The 23,133-nt window shown below is 37.6% G+C and overlaps 1 protein-coding gene across 11 annotated transcripts in view; it reads left to right on the top strand.

Moving 5' to 3' along the window:
* The window catches only part of LOC112133162 (cytosolic carboxypeptidase 3-like), a 191,264-nt gene that overhangs the window by 89,958 nt on the left and 78,173 nt on the right, over positions 1 to 23,133 (top strand). For 5 of the 11 annotated variants that reach the window (XR_008524401.2, XR_010139647.1, XR_008524402.2 and 2 more), the window contains one exon: positions 1,741 to 22,144. The exons of 1 other annotated variant lie outside the window; for it this stretch is intronic. The gene's annotated coding sequence lies outside the window, so the exon portion shown is untranslated. 5 more of the 11 variants (XR_010139640.1, XR_008524395.2, XR_008524397.2 and 2 more) reach the window with 3 other exon arrangements.

Genomic DNA, 23,133 nt, shown 5'->3' with positions numbered 1-23,133 from the left:
GGAAATAGCTAGACCCTTTCTTGCCCTTTTTCCCTTCTGACTTCCTCCAGTGAGGACACAGAATTTGTCCCACTCAGAGGATGCAGCAATACGGCACCATCTCGGAAGCAGAGAGCAACCCTTCGCCAGACACCGAATCTGCTGGCCCCTTGATCTTGGACTTTCCAGCCTTCAGACCTGTGAGAAATAGAGTTCTAGTCTTTATGAATTATCCAGTCTGTGGTATTTATTTTGTTATAATACCAGGAATAAACTAATGCCCAGGGGAATCTTATTAAAAGGGAAAATATGAAGTCGCTGGAATCCTAATGGAAAGGCGCAAGGAAAAGGAAGGTACAAAACTGAAGAGTGAAAAGTATAGAAACTGACTATATAATTTTGTTCTGGGTTAGCCCAGTGGGAACAGAAATTACCTATCATCTCCACCAACCTCAGAAGATGAGAATAACTGAGAAAGTTCACCCAATGTATCCAATATTATGTAGAACTATTTAGGTCAAATTCTTTTTTTGCAGAACTATAAAAAATTACAGATGATGCCTATGTCTGTGCATATTTGTTCAATCTCTATTTAAACAGAAAGTCAATTCAGACACTTTTTTTTCCCATGCACATAGAGACAGTTTGAGCCACAGTTTAGGTTTCTAGGATTTAATGGCCAATCTATAGGAAGTTTATCTATGTAATTGCTTCACCAAACCCTTTAATAGGTCATTTTCTTCACTTTCACTTTACTTCCCTTACTTCTGTTTAAGAAAATTTTCAGGTCTAAACATCCTGTTTAAACTCAGTATTTTTTTTTTTTGTATATCAATCTCTTTCACATTTCTGTCCACTTTATTTATTTTTCTTTTTTCTCTTTCATGAGTTTGTCCCCAGTTGGCATCTTCTCTTCTATGCTAGGATTTTTTTTTTTAAGTTTTAGATGAAATGAAAAGTATGAGAGATATAAACAAAAGTGGCATAAAAACTCCAAAGCTAAGGAAGATAATAGGAGACATTTTAAAATTAAATGCAAACAGTGGCTCAGAGAGTACAAACAAAAGCAGATGGAAAGAGGACAATCTCCAGCATCCAGAACCAGAAATGGTTCTAAAAGGTCAGCGCCTGAAGCATACAGCCAGGTCAGCAAACATTCCTCTCTCCTCTGGCCAGAGAAATAAATAGAAAATTCACAGGAGACTTGAACAGTAAAGGAACAGTAAATAAAATTGCTACTTGGATGCCAAAGAGACAAGATTTGCACTAAACAAGAGTTTTAAGTTTAAAAATCACATGAAGTCACCTGAGGCTAGATCCACAAAAATTTCTGAAGACATAAATATTCTCATGAGGTCTGAGATATTGTTGAAAAACTAAATTATCTAACAGAAAAGAGATGAGAGTGTAATTTCTTTTGTTTGCTCTTTCCTAGCTGTGTGACCTGTTAAAATGTATTCAACCCTCTGAGCCTCAGTTACCTATCAATCAATAACTGAACAACACATGTCAGGTCATCACACAGATTAAAAACATGAAAATTGCTGAGAACAGTATAACACAAAATAAAACCTTACCAAATTGTAGTTTGCTTCCTAAGAGACTGGATTACTAAATTAAGAGACTGTTTTCATGGTCAATAAAACTGAAAAAAAAGTATAATCTGAACATAGTTCTCGATTGTTATTTAGAAGGTGTGCAAAATTGTAAATGACTCATTCTCATAAAAAAGCAGCTTTCTTTGGTTCTTATACACCTCAGGCTCTCCACAGCCAAAAAATGAATTACATAAATGAACAAGTTCTGGGTAAGATTCAAGTACATACTTCATTAGAGTACTTCAGAATAAAGGTAAGATTGACCTGAACTCTTTTTTATTTTTTGTCTAAGATTCCTTGAGTTATATTCAGTCAACTTTCCCTTTTCAGCTCCAATAGGCTGCTGAAATAACTATGATGAGTAAAATGTACCAATTGCTTAGTTAGGACACTTAGGTCCTTAGATTTCATCGATCACCCATCGCGAATCCTCTATCAAACCATGTATTGAAGCTGACAATAAATAGCAGCATTCCTATATAACAAATTTATTTTCTGTTCTCTCTTTTGTATATTTGATATATAACAGAAAAACAAAGAACAAGAGTTCCTGGCATAGGTAATCTCAAATGGAACACTATGTTGCTGGGTAAATAAGAGCCATCTTTGCTTCATGGAAATTAGACTTTTTCATATTGACATTCAGCATCATCTAGAAAGCAGTGCTCTACCCATTTCAAGCTGTCTGCACAAGAGCTGTCTGCAAAACCAGCTTTAGCTAGTGGATGTGTCAAGTAATTTACTTTCCACTAACTAAAGATTTATTAAACATTTTTTAGCAACACTGTCCTAGGCTATGAAGGGATACAAAAGTTATACATGTTCCAACCCTCAAAGGAAATGTTGTATCCTTGCATCAATAAGGGAACCAGGAATGGAACAATGGAAAATATTGGAAGTTTATAGTAAGTAGAATTGTGAGTAAAATGATAACAAACAGGGAAAATCACATATAGGAAATTTAGCATCAAAATTTGGCCTATAGACCAGGGATAATCAAACTTAACTATGTATCATAATCACCTGGAAGGCTTGGTGAGTTGCTGATTTCATAAATAGCCTAGGTTGAGGCCCAAGAATTTGGATGTCTAGCATTCACATGTGATGTAGCTGCTACAAAGGGGCCTGCAATTTGCAAAACATTGCTAGAGCACCAGAAAGCTATTTAGAGATCAGTCTAGTTAATTTCAGATAACTTCTGAATCTTGTAGAGACTGCACATTGTGATGCCCATAATATACATATACACATACACATGTGCAGGTGCACACACACATACGAGCACACACACGCAGCAGAAAAACATCAGGAATATTTAGTTGGATTGCGTTAGGGGTTTCTTTCTCCTGTTAGAGATCCTCAGCCTCAGCTATTGCTTTTAGATGAACGTGCAGCCTCTCCCTGCTCAGATTCAGATTCCCTTCCTCATCATAGGGTTTTTTTCTGTTAACCACAGTGTGTGATTTCACATGTTAATATAAAAACAATTCAGATATACTGGGGAAAATATTATTTCTGTCTGTAGTTACTCCTCTGATATTTATGAGACCCTTCTGGTTTCCTTACTTGTGGAGCTTCTAGATGATAGTAAAACATTTAAATATATTTTAAAAATATTATTACAAATATTAACTAAAATTACTGAAAAACTAATATTCTTTTAAAATTACAATTTTGCAATTATGACATAAGTACTCTACACTTATACAATACTTAGGAAAAAAATCACCAGTCAGATGAAACTATCATTTTTTTAGATTCTCTCTCTCTCATTTTCCCTTTCTTCTATTCATATATATATACCATGTTTCAAAGAATAAGATCAGGACTTGCATTTTGATCTGTAACCTGTTTTTGTGATGTAACAATCCACTATAAATCACCTTCATGTCAACAAAAATGTATCTAAAATATGAGATTACACAACATTTTAAAAGGTATGACTTTTCAACAACATTTTTAAATTTTCTCCCTTATTTCCTAGTTTTAGGGAAACGAATATATAACTTAAAAGACTAGTTTGTTTTACATTGTGAATTTCTATTATTGGCTGTATGTACTTTCTTGCCTGTAAGTATAATTGAGTTATGACTGTGCTTTCTATTACTGAATATATCTTATCTATTTTTCAGGTCCACCTTAGGATAAATTTGAAAGCATAAAGCCTCCTATCAATAAAGACATATGTACAACTGACTCCATGAAAAAATGTAGCTTTCTTTGATTAGATGCCTGACATTTTCTGAAGAACCTTGAGAATTTTACTCATTTATGGAAAGATAATTTCCTACTAATGAAACATGGAATTAAAAGATGAATCAAAGAAAATTCAATAGCTAATTATAATCTGTGACAACTGGGGTCTCTTAACCAGTGAGATGATCTGTAACTAACAGAATTATTGCTAGGAGACAAGGAAAAAGAAACATTTTTAAAGAAGATTCAGGAAAAAATATTTATCAAGTTTGATGGAAAATCTATAGATTTATTATTCATTTATAAACAGCATAATATCCAATGTTAAGATCTTATTAATTATGAGTTTTGGTGAGTCATTTTGAAGAATTTAAGAATGTTTTATATAAGCTAGCTAATTTTATTTTGTTCCTTTTAAATAAATTTTAAAATGAAATAATAAGTCACAGGAGTTTTTCTCACATGTAAATCTCTAAGTCAGATTATTGATGAGAACATTTAAAACAGTCAGTGCTGAGTCATCAACAAAGTCCATATTTAGTTGAAATGCACATGGATCACCTGAGAGATGAGAATTCCCTCAACCATTACACAATTGCTGAATATGTCTTCAGTACTAGGCATTATGATAGTAGAGAATGAAAAGATGAATTAAAACATCATTAAAATTGCAGTATATATTTTAGTAGAGAATAAAAAAGAAAATCGATTACTATATAAATTGTTAAGTTAGCCTAAAAACAGAGGAAGTTGGGATTAGGCAATCTTAGTTTATTTGTAACATCAAGCTATCTTTCATGACTCATCTTGAGATTCCATGAAAGTTTTTGTTTTTTTTTAACTTATTTTAAGTTCAGAGGTATAAGTGTAGGTTTGTTACATAGGTAAACTTGTGTCATGGGAGTTTGTTGTACAGATTAGTTCATCACCTAGTATTAAGCCTAGTGCCCATTAGTTGTTTTCTTGATCCTCTCACTCCTTCCAACTTCCACCTTCCAAAAGGCTCCAGTGTGTGTTGTTCCCCTCTGTGTGTCCATGTGTTCTCATCATTTAGTGCCCACTTATAAGTGAGAACATGTAGTATTTGATTTTCTGTTCCTGTATTAGTTTACTAAGGATAATGACCTCCAGCTCCATCCATGTCCCTGCAAAACACATAGTCTCATTCTTTTTTATGGCTGCATAGTATTCTATAGTGTATATGTACCACCTTATACAGTGTTGTGTCCGGAGTTGGTTCCTTCTGGTGGGTTCTTGGTCTTGCTGACTTCAAGAATGAAGCCACAGATCTTTGCAGTAAGTGTTACAGCTCTTAAAGGTGGCATGGACCCAAAGAGTGAGCAGCAGCAAAATTTATTGTGAAGAGCAAAAGAACAAAGCTTTGGCAGCATAGAAGGGGACCCAAGCAGGTTGCCACTGCTGGCTGGGGTGGCCAGCTTTTATTCCCTTATTTGTCCCCACCCATGTCCTACTGATTGGTCCATTTTCTAGAGCGCTGATTGATGCGTTTACAATCCTTTAGCTAGACACAGAGCCCTGATTGGTGTGTTTTTACAGAGTGCTGATTGGTGCATTTGCAGTCCTTTAGCTAGACATAGAGCACTGATTGGTGCATGTTTACAGAATGCTGATTGGTGCATTTAAAATCCTTTAGCTAGACACAGAGTACTGATTGGTGCGTTTTCACAGAGTGCTGATTGGTGAATTTACAATCTTCTAGTTAGACACAGAGTGCTGATTGGTGTGTTTTTACAGAGTGCTGATTGGTGCATTTACAATCCTTTAGCTAAACAGAAAAGTTCTCCTAGTCCCCACTTGGCCCAGGAAGTCCATCTGGCTTCACCTCTCAATCCCCCCTCTAAACAGGATGCCCCAAATGCTATTGGGAATTGAGCAATGACCACTGTAGCTACTTCCTGCTAGATAGGGGCAAAGAAGGGGCCCTGCAGTTGTAGTGTCCTCCAGAGGGGAACTCTTTAGGCCAGTAAAAGGGCCAGCAGGTCGGTCCAGGGGTCCTTGGTAGAAGTTGTTAGTTGAGCTCATTTGGGGTTCCATTTGTAAGACCATCTGTAGCTTGATGGCCTCCATCCTAGAGGAAATAAATTTGACAAGGAGATTAAAAATACAGGGCCCAAAGGCCAATAATAGCAAGATGTCTGTCATGGGACCTAGAAAGGGGAGAAGCCATGTAGCCCAACTCCAGAGGTTGGTATAAGAGTTTGAAAGGCATTGTCTGATTTTAGAACACTTTTCCTGTAAAGGAAAAGGTGGCATCTTGTACTATCCCTGACTGATTAGTGTAAAAGCAACACTCTTCCCCCAAGAAGGTGCAGAGTCCTCCTTTCTAAGCAGTGAGGAGGTCCAGGCCTCAGCGGTTTTGGAGAGTCACTGCTGCCAAAGAGTCTATTTTGGACTGTAGAGTAAGGATAGATTTTGTTATTTCTTGCAAACTGTCTGAGAAATCCTTTGAGAGTGAGTGGTAGTAGGATAATACATGTTAAACTGTTAACTTTTAGCAAACTTTACTTTTGTTGAAAACCTTGTAAGTTTGGGATTTCAATTATTCTTTGCTATTAATAAGACCTCATTCAGTTCATATTAACTTAAAATTGGTATAGATGGCTCCTTCCTGATTCTGCAAGTACTTTAAGGTTTAGCTGAGTGCAAACAGCTCACACATTTGAGCAGACCAGTTATTAGGCAATTTTCCTAACTCTGCTTCTACAAGAGTTTCCTTATCACTCACTGAATATCCATTTTGTCTTTTTCCCTTAATTGCCCTGGAGGAACCACCTATTGTCCTGTCCTGAAGGGAGTTCATCCTAGGTCTGGTCAGACTTTTGTATGGTAATTAATTAAGATTTAGATCCCCTGTTAGGAAACCTGCTGGGTTAAGGATTTTTGATAGGAAGGCTGTGGGTTGTCAGTGGCCTCAGTGCTTTTGGGCTACTCCCTTGTTCACACTGACAACAAGGTGGCATTGGAATGTTATACGGTTGTGGAGAAGACCTTCAATTATCAATTATAGATTTTAAATTTACCCTGGCTTTTAAAGGAATAGGGTACACTGTTTTTTCATTACTACTTCCTTCTCTCTCTTTCCTTCTATTTCTGTCTTTCTGTCTCTTTCTCTCTGACTCCGTCTTTGTCCCTCTGTCTCTTCCTCTCTCTCTCTCCCTTTCTCTGACTTTGTCTCTGTCTCTCTGTCTCTTCCTCTCTCTCTGTCTCTTTCTTCTCTGCTGGTCTTTCCCTGCCTCTGCCAGCTACTTATGCTGCTGTTCTCCCCTCTCCTTGCCCTTTTGATGGCTTTTGCTTCAGCAGTGTAAGACTGCCACCTCCTTGGGTTTTTTCACTGTGTGCAATAACTCCATGATTTCGTTGTGGTATTTAATAAGGGTTCTCCCAGAGATTAGGAACTCCTTTTCTTTCCATATTGCAGCAGGGGCATGTAGGATTAGATAAGCATACTTGCTATCTGTATACATATTTATTCTTTTTCCCTTTCCCAGTTCTAAGGCCCAGGTAAATGCCACTAGTTCTGCTAACTGGGTGCTTGTCCCTGGGGGAAGAAGCTTACTTTCAAGTACTGTTACATCACTAACTATGGCATAACCTGCCCTTTGTATCCCATTCTCCACAAATGAACTTTCATTGGTATACAGGTTAAGGTTAGGATTAGCTAAGGGGACTTCTAAGAGATCCTCTTGGGCGGCAGAAGTCTGGATTATAATTTGTTGGCAGTCATGCTCAATTGGTTCTCCATCCTCTAAGAGAAAAGTGGCAGGGTTGAGGGCCACACACGTGTGTATTTGAAGCACTGGTCCCTCAAGAAGTAGTGCCTGGTATCTGAGCAAGCAGTTGTCTGATAGTCATAAACTTCCTTTGGCACCCAGTATGCCATTTATATCATGAGTAGTCCAGGCAGTGAGATCCTTTCCTTGTATTATTTTGATAGCCTCTGACACTAAGATGGCCACTGCTGCAACTACCTGTAAACAGTGAGGCCAGCCTTTTGCTACTGTATCAATTTCCTTACTTAGGTATGCCACTGGTTGTGAGGTTGTCCCACAAGTCTGGGTAAGGACTCCAAGAGCTATTCCTGCTCTATCTGTGATGTATAAAGAGAAGTTTTGTCCTGTGGGAAGGCTTTAGGCTGGAGCTTGTACTAGGGCCTGCTTTAAAGTTTTGAAGGCTGTTTCTGCCTCTGGTTCCTATTCTACTAGATGAGTATTTGCCCTCTGGGTCTCCTTGATTATAGTAGAGTGGTCTGGCCATCTCGCTGTATCTGGGGATCCATATTCAGCAAAAGCCAATGATACCAGGGAACCCCCTGCAATTGTTTTAATGTCTTAGGGTGAGGATAAGCCAGTATAGGCTGTATTCATTCCTTGCTGAGGGTCCTGGTTCCTCTGGCTGAGATTAGGCCTAGATATTTGACTTGTTGTAGGCAGAGCTGGGCCTTTGATTTAGACACCTTGTACCCTTGATTAGCTAGAAAGCTCAAGAAATCTAGAGTAGCCTGCTGGCATGAGGCTTCCGAACTGGTAGCCAAAAGTAAATCATCCACATACTGAAGGACCAGAGTGCCTGGACTTGAGAAGTGGCTTAGATCTTGAGCCAGTGCCTGAGCAAACAGATGAGGGCTATCCCTAAACCCTTGGGGCAAGACCATCCATGTAAGTTGGGACACGTGTGGTCTGTGGGATCCTCAAAGACAAAGAGAACTGGGACTCAGAGTGCAGGGGATTACAGAAGAAGGCATCCTTGAGGTCCAGAACCATGAACCATTCTGCTTACTCTTGTATTTAAGAGAGCAGGACATAGGGGTTGGGTACAACTGGATATAGAGGAATTACTCCCTCAATGATGAGTCTAAGATCTTGCACTAGTCTCCACTGACCATTCAGTTTTTGTACTCCTAGAATTGTGGTGTGGCAGGAACTGCTGCATTTTCTTACTAAGCCATGAACTTTTAAATGTCTAACAATATCCTGTAATCCTTTATGAGCTTCAGGCCTTAAGGGCTATTGCCTTTGATAAGGAAAAGTGGTGGATTATTTTAGCCTGATTTGGACTGGGCAGGCATTTTTTGCCCTTCCAAATTGTCCTTCCAATGCCCAGACTTCAGGGTCGATTCCCTCCTCAAGCAGGGGACTACAAATGGGTAACTTGTTCCCCATATTAATGTAGATAATGGCTTCAGCTTTGGCTAATATGTCCCTCCCTAATAATGGTGTGGGACTTTCAGGCATAACGAGAAAGACATGTGAAAATGGCAAAGTCTCCCAATTACAACTGAGGAGGTGGGAGAAATGCCTGTTTACAGGCCATCCCAGGATTCCTCAGATGGTAACGGACCTTGAGGACAGCTGTCTGGGACAGGAGATTAACACTGAGAAGACTGTGCCAGTGTCCAGGAGGAAGTCAATTTCCTGGCCCTCAATGGTTAAACATACCTGGGGCCCAGTGAGGGTGATGACATGAGCAGGCACTTGCTCTGGGAACCCTCAGTCCTGTTGTTGGATCATCTGGTTGGGGGCTTCTGGCCCAGAGAACCTTTGTCCTCTGGGGCAGTGCACCTTCCAGTGATTGCCTCAGCATAGTGGGCATGGGCAAGGGGGCAGCTTGTTTCTTGTTAAAGGCCAGGGTTTGATATAACAATAGCATGACATCTCTCCAAGTGAGAGATGTCTCACTTGGACATCTCTAAATGCTTTGCCCTAGACCCTGTAGGACATCTATGTACCTATCAGGATCATCTGAAAACTTCCCCTGGTCTGCCTTGATCTGCTTTAAATCAGAGAGGGAGAAGTGGACATGTACCCAGGTTGGGCCAAATTCCCTTCCCCCTACAGCTTGAAAGGGATATAACTGATAGCCAGGGGGTTCTGTGGTCCCTTGGAGATTTTTTGCTTGTTTCCTTCTGGGTGGGGGAAAATAGAGGAGGCTTAACATTAATAGGAAGGAGAGCTATAGGAAGGCTAGGATATGGGGGTAAGTTGAGATTTCCTCTTGTGGGATGTAAATTGCAAGCTTTGCACAGTTGTGGATTTTCCTTCAATGAAAAGAAAGCTTGGACATAAGGTATTTCACTCCATTTGTCTTCCCTCTTACAGAAAAGGTCAAGCTGCAGGATAGTATCGTAATTTATACTTCCCTCAGGTGGCCATTTTTCCTCAGGCTGTAGTGCAGAAAAAAATGAGTCACTTCTTTTCAGAGTTTGCAGGTCAAATTGGTCCCAATAGCTTAGGATGCATTTCAAGGGTGAGCCTGTTGATGCCTGAGTGTTTCCCATCTGGAAGAAAAAAACACCTGTGGTTTTGGTTTGTTTTCCCCACTCTTGCCCAATAACTCACAATGGTCCCTGGACCCTGCTGATCAAAATAGTTGCGCTCACTGATGCAGCAGCAGAAACACTAGTTTTCCTCCTAGACCACAAGGAGGACCAAGGAAGGTTGGATTTAGTGGCCCTTACTGACACAGTCTTGAAAACCTGCACCCTTGCCTGTCCTCCTAGACCACAAAGAGGACTGAGAAAAATCAGATTTAGTGGCCCTTACCGATGCATTCTCAAAAACCTGTTAGAGTCCTAAGCATTCTCCTGTTAGTATTGGGACCTTACCCCTTCCTATAAAGATGTTATTCCCCAAAAATAAAGTGGAGAGCCATACCCTGAAGGAGGGAAGGGATCTCCAGGGTTGGAAGAGTGACATCTTTTGTCCTTACTTCTCATCATATGAATAGGAAGGATATCATTTCTGAGGCTCCCCATATCCTAGCTTCAGGAATAGCCTTGTTAGGCCTGCTTGTCTGAGGAGGGATCCTAAAATTCCAGATAGTCTCCCCCTCTGACAGGGCTTTTGGCAAAAATTATGTCTTTCTGATTGGTGAGCCCAGGAGCCTAAAGAAGGAAACAGAGTCCTGAGGTTTATACTAGAAATCATTATTACAGGAGAAACTAGAAAAGCACCAGAGACAGGGAGTGGTTTTTAGAAGTAGGACTAGCCTCAGAGAAGAGAAGTGAGAGGAAGTTTGTCTGACAGGCATTAGGACCCAGGAGGCAAGGGTCAGGATAGATAGGATAGATGGGTGAGTCTCAGTTGGGCAACATGACTTTGAGAGTTCTGCTCATGGGCGCAAGGTCAACCAACTTTTTGTCGGGACCCCATAGCTGAATGGCTTTCCTCTCTGTCGACCCTTGGCTCAGTCCAGAAGTACAAGAAAAGTGGAAGCTGGTTCCAGGCAAACCAATGCTCCCAACTCCAAAGAGCCAGGGGTTGTCAGAGAGCTGTTTCCCAGAAAGCCTGACACCTGTGTCTTTAGTCCAGCGGCTGTGCTGGTCACTTTTAATTGGCTGACAGGTGCCCAGTATTTAGCCCCTGAATTCGAAGGAAAAATAGGACAGACTAGCAAGTGAAAGGGGTCCAATGGTACTCACTGCTTGGTTATAGTCCCATCGTGGTTGCCAAAATGTGTCCGGAGTTGGTTCCTTCCGGTGGGTTCTTGGTCTTGCTGACTTCAAGAATGAAGCCGCGGACGTTCACGTGAGTGTTACATCTCTTAAAGGTGGCACAGACCCAAAGAGTGAGCAGCAGCAAGATTTATTGTGAAGAACAAAAAAACAAAGATTCCACAGCGTGGTAGGGGACCCGAGCGGGTTGCCGCTGCTGGCTGAGGTGGCCAGCTTTTATTCCCTTATTTATCCCTGCCCATGTCCTGCTGATTGGTCCATTTTACAGAGCACTGATTGGTGCATTTACAATCCTTTAGCTACACACAGAGCACTGATTGGTGTGTTTTTACACAGTGTTGACTGGTGCATTTACAATCCTTTAGCTAGACACAGAGCACTGATGGGTGCATTTTTACAGAGTGCTGATTGGTGCACTTACAATCCTCTAGCTAGACACAGAGTACTGATTGGTGCATTTTCACAGAGTGCTGATTGGTGAATTTACCATCCTCTAGTTAGACACAGAGCTCTGATTGGTGTGTCTTTACAGAGTGCTGATTGGTGCATTTAGAATCCTTTAGCTAGACATAGAACACTGACTGGTGTGTTTACAATCCTCTAGCTAGACAGAAAAGTTCTCCAAGTCCCCACTTAACCCAGGAAGTTCAGCTGGCTTCACCTCTCCACGTGATGGTTAATATTGAGTGTCCACTTGATTGGACTGAAGGATGCAAACTATTGTTCCTGGGTGTCTGTAAGGATGTTGCCAGAGGAGATTAACATTTGAGTCAGTGGACTTGGAAAGGCAGATGTACTCTCAATATGGGTGGGCACCATCTAGTCAGCTGCCAGTGCAGCTAGGATAAAAGCAGGCCAAGGGACATGGAAGGACTAGACTAGCTAAATCTTCTGGCCTCCATCTTTTTCCAGTGCTGGATGCTTCCTGCCCTCGAACATTGGACTCCAAGTTCTTCAGCTTTTGGATGCTTGGACCTACACCAGTGGTTAACAAGGGGCTTTCAGGCCTTCATCTATAGACTGAAGGCTGCACTGTCAGCTTCCCTACTTTTGAGGTTTGGGGACTCAGGCTGGCTTTCTTGCTCTTTAGCTTGCAGATGGCCTATTTTGGGACTTCACCTTGTGATCGTGTGAGTCAATTCTCCTTAATAAACTCCCTTTCATATATACATCCATCCTATTAGTCCTGTCTCTAGATAACCCTGACTAATACATCCAGTCTATCATTGATGGGCATTTAGGTTGATTCCGTCTTTGTTATTGTGAAGTGTGCTGCAATGACCATATGTGTGTATGTGTCTTTATAATAGAATGATTTATATTTCATTGAGTATATATCCAGTCATGAGATTACTGAGTCAAATGGTATTTCTGTCTTGAGGTCTTTGAGGAATCGCCCCACTGTCTTCCACATGGCTGAATTAATTTGCACTTCCACTAACAGTGTTTAAAGTGTTCCATTTCTCCACAACATAGCCAGCATCTATTTTTTGACTTTTTAATAATAGCCATTCTGACTAGTGCTAGATGGTATCTCATTGCGGTTTTGATTTGCATTTCTCTAATGATCAGTGATGTTGGGCTTTTTTTCATATATTTGTTGGTCACATGTATATCTTCTTGTATTTTAAAAATTGAACTTTATTTTAAGCTCCAGGATACATATGCAGGTCATGCAGATATGTTACATAGATTAACATGTGCCATGGTGCTTTGCTTCACTTATCAACCCACCACCTAGATATTAAGCCCTGCATGCATTAGCTATTTATCCTGATGCTCTTTCTCCTCTCGACTCCCTGAGAGTCTCTGGTGTGTGTTGTTCCCCTTCCTGTATCCCTGTGTTCTCATGGTTCAGCTCCTACTTATGAGTGAGAACATGTGGTGTTTGGTTTTCTGTTCCTGTGTTCACTTGCTATGGACAATGACTTCCGGCTCCATCCATGTCCTTGCAAGAGACATGATCTCATTTTTCTTTATGGCTACGTAGTATTCTATTGTGTATATGTAGCACATTTTCTTTATCCAGTCTATTATTGATGGACATTTGGGTTGATTCTATGTCTTTGCTATTGTGAATAGCACTGCAATAAGCATATGTGCATATATATCTTTAAAACAGAATGATTTATATTCCTTTGAGTATATACACAGTAATGGGATTGGTGAGTCAAATGGTATTTATGGTTTTAGATCCTTGAGGAATCACCACAATGTCTTTGAAATGGTTAAACTAATTCATTCCCACCAAAGTGTAAAAGCATTCCTATTTCTCCACAGCCTTGCCAGCATTTGCTGTTTCTCGACTTTTTAATAATGGCCATTCTGACTGGCATGAGATGGTATCTCATTATGGTTTTAATTCGTATGTCTCTAATGATCAGTGATGTTGAACTTTTACTGATGTTTTTTGGCTGCAGAAAAGTCTTCTTTTGAGAAGTTTTTGTTCATGTACTTTGTCCACTTTCTGATGGGGTTGTTTGTTTTTATCTTGTAAATTTGTTTAAATTCCTTGTAGATTCTGGATATTAGATCTTTGTCAGATGGATAGATTGCAAAAATTTACTCCCATTCCATAGATTGTCTGTTCACTCTGATGATAGTTTCTTTTGTTGTGCTGAAGCTGTTCAGTTAATTAGGTCCCAAATGTCAATTTTTGCTTTTGTTGCAATTGGTTTTGATGTTTTTGTCATGAAATCTTTGCTGGTGCCTATGACCTGAATGGTTTTGCCAAGCTCTTTTTCTAGGGTTTTTATAGTTTTGGGTTTTACACTTAAGTCTTTAATCTATCTTTAGTTAATTTTTGTATAATGTATAAGGAAGGGTCCAGTTTCAATTTTCTGCATATGTCTAGCCAGTGTTCCCATCACCACTTATTAAATAGAGAATCTTTTCCCTATTGTTTGTTTTTATCAGGCTTGTTGAGATCAGATGGTTGTAGATGTGTGATCTTATTTCTGAGATCTCTATTCTCTTCCACTGGTCTATGTGTCTCTTTTGGTACCAGTTCCATGCTATTTTGGTTACTGTAGCTGTGCAGTGTAGTTTGAAGTCAGATAGCATGATGTTTCCAGCTTTGTTCTTTTTGCTTAGGATTGTCTTGGCTACATGGGCTCTTTTATGGTTCCAGATGAATTTTAAAGTAGTTTTTTTTCTAATTCCGTGAAGAACATCAATGGTAGTTTAATGGGAATATCATTTAATCTGTAAATTACTTTGGGCAGAGGTACAAAGAGGAGCTGGTGCCATTTCTTCTGAAACTATTCCAAACAATTGAAAAGGAAGAACTTCTCCCTAACTTATTTTATGAGGCCAGCATCATCCTGACACCAAAACCTGGCAGAGATACAACAAAAAAAGAAAACATCACGCCAATATCCCTGATAAATAGCAATGCAAAAATCCTCAATAAAATACTGACAAACCAAATCCAGCAGCACATCAAAAATGTATCCACCAGGATCAAGTTGGCTTCATCCCTGAAATGCAAGGCTGGTTCAACGTAAGCAAATCAACAAATACAATTCATCTCACAAACAGAACTAATGACAAAAATCACACGATTATCTCCACAGATGCAGAAAAGACCTTCAATAAAATTTAACATCGCTTCATGTTAAAAAACTGTCAATAAACTAGGTATTGATGGAACATATCTCAAAATATTAAGAGTCATCTGTGACAAACCTACAGCCAAGAGAATACTGAATGGGCAAATGTTGGAAGCATTTCCTTTGAAAACTGGCGCAAGACAAGGATGTCCTCTCTCATCACTCCTATGCGACATAGTATTGGAAGTTTTGATCAGGGCAATCAGGAAAGAGAAAAAAAATAAAGGATATTCAAATAGGAAGAGAGGCAGCCAAATTGTCTCTGTTTGCAGATGACATGATCCTATACCTAGAACACCCCATCATCTCAGCCCAAAAGCTTCTTTTTTCTTGTTTCATTCTTGGATCCTATACCTAGAACACCCCATCATCTCAGCCCAAAAGCTTCTTTTTTCTTGTTTCATTCTTGTTGCCCAGGCTGGAGTACAGTGGCATGGTCTCGACTCACTACAACCTCCACCTCTCAGGTTCAAGCGATTCTCCTGCATCAGCCTCCGGAGTAGCTGGGATTACAGGTGCCTGCCACCATACCCAGCTAATTTTTTGTATTTTTAGTAGAGACAGCATTTCATCATGTTGGCCAGGCTGGTCTCAAACTCCTGACCTCAGGTGATCTGCCTGCCTGGACCTCCCAAAGTGCTGGGGCTACAGGCATGAGCCACCATGCCCAGCTCAGCACAAAACCTTCTTAAGCTGATAAGCAACTTCAGCAAAGTCTCAGGATACAAAATCAATGTGCAAAAATCACAGGCATTCCTGTACAATGACAATAGACAAGCAGAGAACCAAATCATCAATGAAAACCGATTTACAATTGTTATAAAAAGAATAAAATACCTAGGAATACAGCTAACAAGGTACATGAAGGAAATTTTCAAGGAGAACTACAAACCACTGCTCAAGGAAATAAGAGTGGACACAAACAAATGGAAAAACATTTCAAGCTTGTGGATAGGAAAAATCAATAACATGTATGTCATATTTGAGAAGTATCTGTTCATATCCTTTATCCATCTTTTAATGGGATTGCTTTTTTCTTGTAAATTTAATTTCCTTATATATGCTGGATATTAGACCTTTGTAAGATGTATAGTTTGCAAAATTTTTCTCCCAGTCTGTAGGTTGTCTGTTTACTCTGTTGATAGTTTCTTTTGCTCTGCAGAAGCTCTTAACTTTAATTAGATCTTATTTGTCAATTTTTACTTGTGTTGCAATTGCTTTTGTAGTCATTTGCATAAAATCTTTGCCAGTGCTTATGTTCTCAATGGTATTGCCTGGGTTGTCTTCCAGGGTTGTTATAGTTTTGAGTTTTACATTTAAGTCTTTAATACATCTTGAGTTTATTTTTGTGTATGGTGTAAGAAAGGGGTTGAATTCCAATTTTCTGCATATGGCTAGCCAGGTATCTTAGCACCATTTATTTCATAGGGAATATTTTCCCCCATACTTTTTTTTGGTCAGGTTTTAAAAGATCAGATAGTTGTAGATGTCTGGTCTTATTTCTGGGTTTTCTATTCTGTCCAATTGGCCTATGTGTCTGTTCTTGTACCAGTACCATGTTGTTTTAATTACTGTAGCCCTTCAGTATAGTTTGAAGTCTGGCAGCATGATGCCTCAAGCTTTGTTCTTTTTGCTTTGTATTGTCATGGCTATTTGGACGCTTTTTCATTCCATATGAATTTTAAAATATTTTTCTAGTTTGGTTAAGAATGTCAATGATAATTTTGTGGGAATAGCATTGAATTTATAAATTACTTTGGGCAGTGTGCAGTATGGCCATTTTCGTGATATTGATTCTTCCTATTCATGAGCATGAAATGTTTTCCATTTGTTTGTGTCATCTCTGATTTCTTGGAGCAGTGGTTTGTATTTCTCCTTGTAGAGATCTTTCACCTTGCTGTTTAACTGTATTCCCAGATATTTTATTATTTCTGTGGCTATTGTAAGTGGGATTACATTCCTGATTTGACTCTCAGCTTGACTATTGTTGGTGCATAGGAATGTTGTTAATTTTTGCACATTGATTTTGTATCCTGAGAATTTGCTGAAGTTGATTATCAGCTTAAGGTGCTTTTGGGCTGAGGCTATGAGGTTTGTGGGATATAGAATCATGTCAACTGCAAACAGGGATAGCTTGACTTTCTTTTTTTCAATTTGAATGTACTTTATTTCTTTCTCCGGCCTAATTGCCCTGGCCAGAACTTCCAATACTATGTTGAATAGGAGTGGTGAGAGAAGGTATCCTGTTCTTGTGCCAGTTTTCAAGGGGAGTACTTCCTTCTATTGACTATTCAGTATAATGTTGGCTGTGGGTTTGTCATAGATGACTTATTATTTTGAGATATGTTCCTTCCAAAATCAATTCCATCAACTCCTATATGCTCTATCTATAAAAAATCTGCTGTTCCTTTTTAACTTTGCCATGTACATTTTATGTACCTCTGCTATATAATTTAGCACAATTAGGTTCATTATTAATGCCTTTTAAACATTTGTGGAGTTTTCTCTATTATGTTTCGAAGTCTGTGAGAGTTTATTATTTACATTTTCTTTCCAAAACTTCACACATTTTGTGAATGCTTCACATATAATATTAACCAAAATGCTGAGAGGCAATATTTCATAAGTGCCTTTTTTTTTTCTTTTTGCTTTTCAGTCAATGAATTCATGCAAGCTCTATGAGAAAGGGACATGATTACCCTTGATTTCCAATGAATTGACAGCCCTTAGGATAAGAGTGACTAGCACCTGTTAGGCATTTGATACATGTCTTGAACAATTTGTGAGTATATGACTGAAGCACTGAGATGGTGTAGTATAATAAAATATTCTAATGGGGTGATGAATAAAGAAAAATAAGAAAAAAACAGTTATGCAAGAAATAAGAGTAAGTCAACATACTGAAAGAATGTCAATGATGAAAAATATAAAAAGACTGTCAAAATACCTATAATTTTGTACCAAGTCCTCAATGAGAAAAAAATAATTACAACCTTCATGGCTACATCTGATATTCATGAGGTAGAGGAAAAGCGTGGTTTGAGTTTTCAGCAGGTAGAGTCTTTAGTAAAAGTTAAATAAAGTAATTAGGATACCCAAAGCTGAGAATAGACTTAATTTCAGTAGGAGAAATCAATCCAAATTTAATGAGAAAAATTTGGTAAATATTTTCAAAATGAAGGCAAAATGCTAGATATTTGAAATGATGAATATGTTAATTAGCTTGATTTATTTTAAATTGTATTCAAAAGTCATAGCATCCCTTTTTAGCCCATAAATATACAAAATTATAATTTTTTCAATATCTAACAATTTTTTAAAAAGCATGAAAATGGCAGTTTCTAATACATATCCAATATTTTATAAATACTTATAAGTAAATGAATGAATGATATCAGTGTGAGCACATACATCAAAAATATGCTTATTTACAACCAATTTGTTTCCCTTGTATGCTTTAAAAAGTAGGAGAGGGTTTCTCAGTTCCTCCTTTCTTTTTCCCTGTCATCTCTCCTTGTGGGGAAAAAAACAACTGTTAATTTACATAATAAGTGGGTGAGGTGGGCAGGAATAAAAACTCAGAGAGTTTTAAATGAAACAGAAAAAAATAAATAAAAGGAGGTTTATAGTGCAAGAGACATGGAAAAGGAGAATTTTGAAAAGTATTTCAGGAGAGGTAACAAGCCACACAATTTAAGCCACTGGGACTAAGGAAGGTAGGGCCACTGATTTTAATTAAAGTTCAGTAGAAATTAATGTTGACGGAATGTTAGGTAGAGAATAGCATCCTTCCCATTCCATGCAATTCCTATAAATGTTTGAATTTCTTATTATTCTATTATGTTTAATAGAACAGTTTAAATATTTGGAATTACAAGAAATTAAATGAAAAGTTTAATAAAATTATTTTTCCTTTCAATTTGTCTCTCTAAATGATAATTTTATGACAGTGCCTTCATCTACCACCTTTGTAGGAACAAAAAAAATTACTTATAACCGTGTGTGTGTGTGTGTGTGTGTGTGGGCTGTGACCAGCTTTTTGGCTCTTCACAGCAACATTGAGCAGAAGGTATAGAGACTTTTATATAACCCCTGCCCCCATATACACAAACCTCCCCCACTTTCAACATCCTTCACCAGAGTGATACATTTGTTACAATGGATTAACCTATTTTGAAATATCATTATCACCCAAAGTCTATCATTTACATTAGGGTTATCTCTAGGTGTTGTATGTTATGGGTTTTGGCAAATGTGTAATGACATGCATCCACCATTATATAACATATGGAATAGTTTTACTGTCCTACAAATACTCTGTGCTCTGCCTATTTATCTCTTCCTCCCGCCTCCCCACCCACCAACTCCTGGCAATCACTTATTTTTTTACTGCCTCCATAGTTTTGCCTTTTATAGACTGTCATATGATTGGAATCATACACCACATAGCTTTTTCAGAATAGTTTCTTTCACTTAATGACATGCATTTAAGTTTTCTCTGTTTTCTCATGGCTTGGTAGTTCATTCTGTGTTTTCTTTTTTTGTTTATTGTTTGTTTGTTTGTTTTTGAGACAGAGTCTCCCTCTGTTGCCCAGGCTGGAGGGCAGTAGCATGATCTGGGCTCACTGCAACCTCCCCCTCCAGGATTCAAGCAATTATCCTCCCTCAGCCTCCCTAGTAGCTGGGATTACAAGTGCTTGCCACCACACCTTGATAATTTTTGTTTTTTGTAGAGACAGGGTTTCAGCATGCTGGCCAGGCTGGTCATGAACTCCTGACCTCAAGTGATCTGCCCACTTCAGCCTCCAAAAGTGCTGGGATTACAGGCGTGAGCCACCCTGCCTGGCCTAGTTTATTTCTTTTTAGTGTTGAATAATATTCTGTTGTCTGGATATAACAGAGATAACTTATCTATTCACCTACTGAAGGAGATCTCGTTTGCTTCCAAGTTTGGGTAATTATGAATAAAGCCTCTGTAAAATTTTGTATATAGTTTTTTGTGTAGACATAATTATTTTACTTCTTTCAGTAAATACCAAGGAGTACAGTTGCTAGATTATATGGTAAGAGTACATTCAGTTGTGTCAGAAATCACCACACTGTCTTCCAACATGGCTGTGCCATTTTGCATTCCCACAAGCAATGAATAAGGGTTCCTGTTGCTCCAAATTTTCTATAGCATTTGGTGTGATCAGTGTTCCAAATTCTGACCATTCTAATAAATTCATAGTGATATCTTATTGTTGTTTTAATTTGCATTCATCAAATGGCATATGATGTTTAACATCTGTTTATATTCTTAGTTCCCATGTATATATTTTCTTCAGTGAGGTGGCTTCAAGTCTTTGGCTCATTTTTTAAAATCTAGTTGTTCATTTTCTTATTGTTGAGTTTTAAGAGTTTTTTATCTAACAGTTTTTTTATCAGTCATGTGCTTTGCAAATATTTTCTCTCATCTGTGGCTAGTTGTTTTTTAATTTTCTTGACAGCATCTTTTACAGAGCATAAAGTACTAATTTTAATAAATGCCAGCTTATCAAATGCCTTTCATGAATTATCATTGGTGTTGTATCTGAAAACTCATTACCAAACCTGAGATCATCCACATTTTCTTGTATGTTATCTTCTAGGAGTTTTAAAGTTTTGCATTTTATATTTACATCTATGATCCATTTGAGTTCATTTTTATGAAGGGTGTAAAGTCATTGTGTAAATTTATTTTTTGCCTGTGGTTAGCCAGTTGTTACAGTACAGTTTGTTGAAAATGTAACTTTTGCTTATCAAGTTGCCTTTGCTTCTTTGTCAGAGATCAATTTACTATACTTATGTGACTCTATTTCTGGGAACTCTATTTTATTTCATTGATTTATTCATCATTGTTTCACCAACAGAACACTATCCTGATTACTGTAGCTTTGTAGTAAGTCTTGAAGTAGGGTAGAGTCAATCCTTCATCTTTCTGCTTCTTTAATATTTTGTTGGCTTTTCTGAGTCTTTTCTTTCTTGATATAAACTTTAAGAACAGTTTTCTAAAATCCACAAAAAACTTGTAATTTTGATTTTGATTGCATTAAATCTAAAGATCATGGGAAGAACTGACATACTGACAATACTGAGTCTTTTTATCTGTGCAGATAGTATACCCCTTTATTTATTTAGATCTCTGATTTCTTCTTTAAGAAGTATGTAGCTATTAACCTTCAGAGTTTTGTATACTAACATTTTCTCCTACAACCTTGCTATCATTGCTTACAGTTACATGAGTTTTTTTATTGATTCTTTTGTATGTTATACATACATATATATTATTATGTCACCTGCAAATGAAGAGAGTTTTATTTCTTTTTTCCAAAATAATACAATATAAACTTTATTTTACTTTCTTGTCTTGTGGGACTTCCAAAACGATTTGAAAATGAGTGGTGAGAGGGGACATCCTTGCCTTGTTCCTGATCTTAGTGGGAAAGCAATAAGTTTCTCACCATTAAGTAAGTATGATGTTGGCTGTGGTTTTTTTGGAGATATTTTTTATCAAATTGAGGAAGTGCCCTTCTATTGCTAGTTTACTGAGAATTTTATAATAAATCGTGTTAGATTTTGTTAAATGCCTTTTCAGCATGTATTGATATGATCATGTGATTTTTCATTTTGAACCTGTTGATATGGTGGATTAAAATAATGGATTTTAGAATGTTAAACCATCCCTGTATACCTGAAACAAATCTCACTTTGTTGTGGTGTATAATTCTTTTTATACGTTGTTGAATTCAATTTGCTAATATTTTACTGGACATGTGTACTTCTATCTTCATGAGAGACATTTGTCTGTAGTTTTCTTCTAAAAATGTCTTTGTCTGTTTTGCATATTAGGGTAATTCTGGCTTCATAGAACAAGATGAGAAGTACAACCTCTGCTTTATGTTTTTAAAAAATTGTAGAGAATTGGTATAATTAATTAAATCTTGGATAGAATTCACTAGTGAGACCATCAGGGTCTGCTCCTTTCTGTTTTGAAAGGTTACTGGTTATCAATTCAATTTATTTCATGCACACAGGTTCAGGCAGGTTGTCTATTTCTTTTTGTATGAGTATTGGCAAACTGTGTCTTTCAAGAAATTTGTCTGTTCCATCTAGGTTATCAAATTTGTGGGTTATAGTTGTTCACAATTTGCCTTTATTATCCTTTTAGTGTCCATGGGATTTGTAGTGATGCCTCTTCTTTCACTTCTAATACTGGAATTTGTCGCCTCTCTTATTTCCCCCACCCTTAGGTAGCCTATCTGGAGGCTTATACATTTTATTGATCTATTCAAATAATTGATTTTTTAAATTTCATTTTTTTGATTTTTTTAATTTTTAAAATTGAAAATATTCCTTTTATTGTTCTTTCTTTCATTATGTACATTTGAACATTTGAATTTATGACCTATATCATTTTCCTTCTCTCTAAAAATATTTTTAAAAACATTTCTTGAAAGGCAATTCTACTGGCAACAAATTCCTTCAATGTTTATTTGTCTCATAAAGTTTTCATTTCTCCTCCATTTTAATGGTTAATTTTTCAGGCTACAGAATTTTAGCTTGGTGGTTTCTGGGGTTCTCTCTCTCTCTCTCCCCCCCCCCCAATATTTTAAATATTTTACTCTACTCTTATTGTTTTTGTGCCTTCTGAAGAGAAGTTTAATATAATTCTTATTTTTGTTCCTTTGTAGATAAGGCATTATTTCTTCTAGCTTCTTTCAGAATATTTTTTAGTCTTTGATTTTCTCAAATTTAAATATGATGTGCTTAGATGAAGTTTTGTTTTGTTTGGGAATTTATTCTGCTTAGTAATCTCTGAACTCTCTCGATCTATGGTTTGGTGGCTAACATTAATTTGAGAAAAATTATCAGTTCATTTTTTCAATAATTCATTCTTTTTCTTCTCTTCTAATATTTTCATTTCTGGTATCTTACATCTTTTATAGTTATACCACAGTTATTATATATTTAAATGCTTTATTTTTTGTATATTTTATACATTTTAGATGTAAAAGATATTTACATGTGATATATTTTATATGTTTAGGTTTTCATTCATTTTTTCTTTTTGATTTTTCACTTTCAAAGTAGCTATTTAAATATTCTCAATCTCAAGAGGTTTTCCTCAGCTATGTCGAATCTACTAATGAACCCATCAAAGGTATTCTTCATTTCTGTTGCAGTGCTTTTTATTGCTGACATTTCTTTCTGATTCTTTCTTAGAATTTCTATTTCTGTGCTTACATTGCTTATCTGT

Source organism: Pongo abelii, chromosome 3 (assembly GCF_028885655.2).
Source record: "Pongo abelii isolate AG06213 chromosome 3, NHGRI_mPonAbe1-v2.0_pri, whole genome shotgun sequence".
In the NCBI taxonomy this organism is placed as follows: Eukaryota; Metazoa; Chordata; class Mammalia; order Primates; family Hominidae; genus Pongo; species Pongo abelii.
The sequence above is the reverse complement of the archived record's forward strand: the minus strand, read 5'-3'. Positions and strand labels throughout refer to the sequence as shown.